Source organism: Musca domestica, unplaced genomic scaffold, assembly GCF_030504385.1.
Source record: "Musca domestica strain aabys unplaced genomic scaffold, Musca_domestica.polishedcontigs.V.1.1 19, whole genome shotgun sequence".
Taxonomy (NCBI): Eukaryota; Metazoa; Arthropoda; class Insecta; order Diptera; family Muscidae; genus Musca; species Musca domestica.
In genome coordinates, this window is record NW_026712245.1 from 6,818,387 (window position 1) to 6,824,450 (window position 6,064).

Below are 6,064 nucleotides of genomic sequence, written 5' to 3' on the forward strand. Positions count from 1 at the left end.
GGATTATCCACAAAATGGAAACGTACGTCCTGATATTCACTCTATTATATTATTATTTGCACAAAGTAAACCAGAAATCGGATTAAGGACATATATGGGAGCTATATGCAAATCTAAACCAATCCTGATAAAATTTGGCAGATGTATTTCCGAGCTCTATAAGATATCTGGTACAAAATATCATTATTGTCGAATGCATCTTACGAATGTGAGGGACTTAAACACCAAATCGGATGAAACATATATATAAGAGCTATTGTTATATCTGAACCGAAATGACTCGTGAGCTGAACATATGGCAATATTCCATTCGGCAAATATTGAAAAAAGAGTTCGGGTTAAAGCCATTGAAATTGCAAAAAGTGCAAGAACTTACACCGCAACAGAAAGAAAATAGACTTAAAAGAGCTAAAGAGTTGCTTCGCCTGACCGAAAGTGGTGAACTGCCGAATCAGGTTTTCTTCGATGAGCTGGTTTACAACCTGCTGGATAGTTGACCAGCTAAATTATCGTGTTTACTTGCCAAAGAGGTCAGCTGAAAATGTGCCAAATTCGTCCCAAAGGTGATAATTTCGAACAAATCTGAACTTATTCTAAAATTTGAGGCTATTTCCGACATTTTCTGCTTTCATTCAATAAAATTAAAAAAAATTTATAAATTATGGCGTTTGACTTTGTTGCCGATTTTTTTTCTCACCCTGCATATTGGCCATTTGGTGCATAATTTACCCGAAATCGGCTGAAGATATATATGGGAGTTATATCTAAAGCTGATCCGGTAATCACCAATTTCAATAGGGTTTGTCCTTGGGCCAAACAAATATTTTTTGGAAAATTTCATCTCAATCGGATAATAAATGGACAGACAGACGGACGGACAGACATGCATAAATCGACTCAGAAAGTGATTCTATGAAAAATGTTTTTTGTCATAGAAGTTATTTTTAAAACAACTTCTGGGGAGAATATCCCAGACAAAAAACAAGGGAACTGATGAGGATTGGTGGCTCTTTCCGAAACCTAGGTATTTCCTGCATTATCCCCTGGTAAACTTTACTATCCTCAAAAGTAACTATGGGTCTGTCTCACTTCTTTCTCCATGTTACAAACAAATGCGCAAAGACATAATAACATTACCACTATGTGGTGTAGGGTATAATGATTTTTAATACGCCAATTTTTAAATTGATTTAAAATTGCGGCAGAAACGCTTAAATATCGAATCTTAAAGATGATGCCTTTACGAAAATTTTCATTTTTATCAATCTGTAATGGCCACTCAGAAATGCATTTCGATTGGAGTTCTATCGACATCGAATGCAAGAATTTGGCTTCAAATGGCAGTCATATGGGTTAAAAAGAAGGTGCTATATTAGGTTACTTTTAGAGACTGGGATCCCAACCAGATTTTTTTTAACAATCCTACAATAAAAAAGTAATAAGTTTATTTTTTCTTAATATTTTGTTGTTTATTTATGTGAATTATGTTGTTGTTTTGTTGTGGTATTTTATTCATTATATTTGTTTTTTGTTTTTTAATATAAATTAATATTATATAATATATACGAGAATCTAATGCTACATTTGTTTAAGACACTTGGTTTTGTTTCCATATTAAATATTACTATTTAATTTTTTGTATGTTTTTTGTTTTGTTTTTACTTGTATTTTTTTATTAATATTATTGTTGTGGTTTTCTTTTCTTGTGTGTAAAGAGTACTACTAGTTTTCACAAAGGGTTCTGGGGGGTCGAAGAATCATACACGAAGGGTATTTGGATGGGGAGAGGGGGAGATTTTTGTAATATTAATTATATATAATATGTACTTTGCTTAAGCTTAACAACTAATTGCTTATATGTTTACATATTTCTTATTTGATTATATATATATGTATCGCATGTATGTATATATAGTTTTATTGTGATTGTTGTTGTATTATTAACTACATAATCATAACACATAAAAGCCATTTGTTTTTTTAAATATTTGATACAAACAAAACGTAATTTTCAAACAATTCAAGTTTCAAGGAAATGGAGGGCTTTTCAAACACCTAAGTGTAGTAGTCTATGTATGTGGGTTGTGAGTTGTTGTTTTTTATTTGCAAAAATATTTCATCTTTTTCCAAGAGCCTTTTTTGTTGTTATAAATATTTAGCAAAAATAGTGTTTGTTTAAAGGATTATTTACAGAGTTTGTTTTTTTTTTTGTTTTCATTGAAAATCTTATTCACAATTTATTGCATTTTATTTCACCATTTTCATTTTCATTTCTCTGGCTTTCTTCTAGAAAATTATCAGGATGGGGGCTTTTAATCGAAATATATTTATATATACAAAAGAACAAACGCATGGCGTATTATCAGATATAAGTTCTGCTATATAGAGTTAATTGGTTTTGAAATCGTTTGTTTATAAAGCGGGACGTTGAAAACCTGTTCTTCAAAATAAGTTCTTATTTTTTTATGCCCATAAAATATTAAAAGGCTTAGGTATAAGTGGTAGAAAATGAAGGAAAAGAAAGGGAAAATAACTCAAACGATATGGTAGGGTTCAAAAAAAGAATCAGTAGCACCAACATTTCGTAAAATACATGATAATTGTCCGATTTACATAAATCCGAACTGCAAAAATGTAAAAGATTTTACTACGATAACCGATTTTTCATTTTTTTGGCATCGACAAGAATTGCAAAACCAGTAGATTCTTGCAGAGCAATTGTATCAATACTTTATATAGGGCGAGTGTTATTGGGGCAGAGGGACAAAGACAATTGTCTTACCAATAAACTACGGAGCGTGTTTCTATATGTCATCGATAAAGTAAATGTTAAATTGGAGATCCATATTTGAAATGGGTTGTTTTTTTCATATCCATATGCAAAAAACTCCCATCGATTTTGAAACTTTTTGTCTTTGAATACAAAGAAATTTTTCTAAATAAAAAATTAAAATAAATTTGGTTTTATTAGAGAAAAGGCCCGTAATATTTAATAGAAATTTTGTAAAGAAAAAAGGATTTTTCCATATGAATTAAAGTTATAAAGAATCTTGTGATTTAAATCAAGACAGTCTCGTGTGACTTCATTGAGCACAATTCTCTTCACACTCATAATCAGACCCATTTAAAAACAATGTAATCAGAGAGTTAACAAACATGAGAGAAAGCGTTTAATTTCATAGGAACGGTTAAGCAAAACAAAACATAACAAGTAAAAAACAGCAAAATTCGGCCTGGTCACCTTTTGGAAGGAACTTGGAAATTTTTCAAAATAAAAATGCCGTCGAATTTTTTACCGTCCGTTTCCGTTTTGGATATCGCCGGTTAATTTTCTACAAAAGTTTTACCACAGAAAACCTTTTAAATATGTTTTGTCCATCTTAATCCATTTAAATGCCTTCTGTGTGTGATAAGACCATTTTAAAGATCTTCTGTGTAGAGGGCCTTTAAACGGATTTCTTTGCTTATTTTTAGGAAACCTTTGATATATCTAATATCCACAGAAGACCCTAAAAGTGGGTTCTGTTAAATGTCTTTAATCTATGGAAAACCCAAAAGAAAACAAGTAAGCAAAGGCTACAGTCGAGCGGGGCCGACCGTTGAATACCCTACAACACTATAATAAACGATACAGTTTATATAGGCGAGATACTCGAAAGAATTCCATAAGATATTGTGACAAATAATAAAAGAAAAGGTTTCGTTCTCTAATTTTCGAATAATAGCAACTTAAACTAATTTGCTCATTTTCAATTTATTGGTAGATGTTGTACTTAAATGGTCTTCCTGGATCTGGAACCAATATTTCCCAAAGACCTATAATCTCTCAGAAGTGGCAAAAGATTAACATTTATTATTGGTTTTTGACTGAAACGCATCTATATGAGATACAGACATTTGACTATATTCTTCAACGAAATCAGTGTTAACGAAATAGTCGGAAGTGCGTCTTTCCTGTATTTGTGAATTCTCCAAAAAGTCACTGGAATGGACATATTCGTATTTTGTCTACAAAAGTTGGCAAACTATTTCACACAATGAATATTTTTGGATGGCCATCCGAAACTGCTTGGCTTTTGCAATGTCCGGTAACCCCCATTCAAATGTGCGTGAGGATCGGGCGATAATTACGACCTGCTGACAATTTTGCAGTTTTTTGGTCCATTTCAACCCCTAAATATATGGCGATCATCTCCAAAAAGAGTAGGTTTCTAGTCTGACCATCATCTTATCCCCATGCAAAATTTCGTAAGGATCGGGCCATAAATGAGATCTGTATATGATATCCTAACTACTTAGTTTTGTTAGCTGTAGAAATATTACCAAATGTTTAATTCAAAATGAAAATATGTCAATATGTCTGGCAACACTATGCCTGAGTAGTCGTGTTTTTTTCATTGCGGCTGATCATTCGCTAAATTATCTTTTTTTATTCGCACTGATCGTTGTTATACATTTCGCTGCACTAAATTCTTGCAATTTATTAATAGTCCGACACAAATTACCTGGAGTTCGTGTGATAAATCATTTAATCATCATTTAATCATCATCATTTTCATCAAGCGGTTTCTTATTGTGGCGTTCTTACGTAACAATTTTGCTGGTTGCTTATTTCGTTGTTCTTGATTGCTTTTGTTGCTGCTATTTCTTGTTGCTGTGCTGCCGTTTGCTGCGCTGTTACGTGTTTAAGGAAGAAAAAATGACGAAGTGTGGTGCTTGTGATGAGACTATTACAAAAACTCAGGGGAGTATATTGTGTGGAGTCTGTAACAAATGGCTACATGCCCCCTGTGCCAAGATTAGTGATAAAAACTTATTAGCGTTGCGTGCTATGAAATATACGCATTTCATTTGTGCTAAATGTAATGGAAACACCCGCACCAATCACAATAGTGACAGCATTGCTGATGAAATTCGCAATTTAAATGCCAAATTTGATGGGTTTATATTGAATAACCAATCAGAACAAAATTCTATAAAGACAGCACTTGATGATATAAAAAATGAAATGTCTTCGTGTTTCACTGAAATTAGGAGTGACATAAAAACTTGCAACGATCGTATTAATCATGTGGAGTCTAATGCATCATCAAAACTATCTGATCTGCAAGCTGAGATCAATTTGTTGCATCGGAGACTGAACAGAGCTGACATGTTAATTGGTGGATTGCCAGCGGGAATCGAAGATCTTCTTGCCCCTGTTCTATCCTTGGGCACATTTTTTAACGTACCAATCTCTAGCAGTGACATTAGCCACGTATCTTACATAAGCAAGAAGGCACAGATTCTGGTCAAATTTAATAATGTGCATGCCCGTGACTGTATAATGAAGGAATACTTCAAAACTAGATCACTTAAGGCGTGTGATATAATGGATGGAGCCTGTAGGGATTTAACTAATCGTGTGTATCTTAACGAGCATTACTCGCCAGGTGCAGCTTACCTCAACTCAATTTGTAGAAAACTTCAAAAACAAAATATTATTACAAAATTTAAAATTTTGAACTCACATGAGCTGAAAGCCAAACTAATGTTTCCGGACGGCAAAGTATTGTTTGCTGACGTCAAGAATGCTGCCTCACTTTTGAATGAATCCCCAGATGTTTCCACTTAAGCAGTATTTGACACTTTAACATTTTTTTTAATACTTGCATTTCAATAACTAGTTTCCTAATATTGTGTAGTAGATCTCATTTCTTAGAATTTTATGATCAGCTGTATGAATATGTTAAGTTTGAATTCGTTTTAAATGCATTTATATTGTATAGTATTAGTTTTTTATTTCGATTCCTGGTTCCCCCCCACAAACTGTTTTTTGATTTATTATGCCCTTACGTGATAATCTAGGTCCAGTCGTGAATAATAACTCATACATAAAGGATGTACTTTGCCCATTTGACCGCAGTTTCAAGTTAGCTCATCTAAACTGCCGAAGTCTTAAACCTTTGTCAAAGATTGAAGAGTTGAGGCAAATCTTAAGAGATGGCATATTTCATATTTTCGCAGTCTCAGAAACATGGCTGTCGGCTGAAATATGTAGTAAAGCTGTTTCCTTGCCTGGATA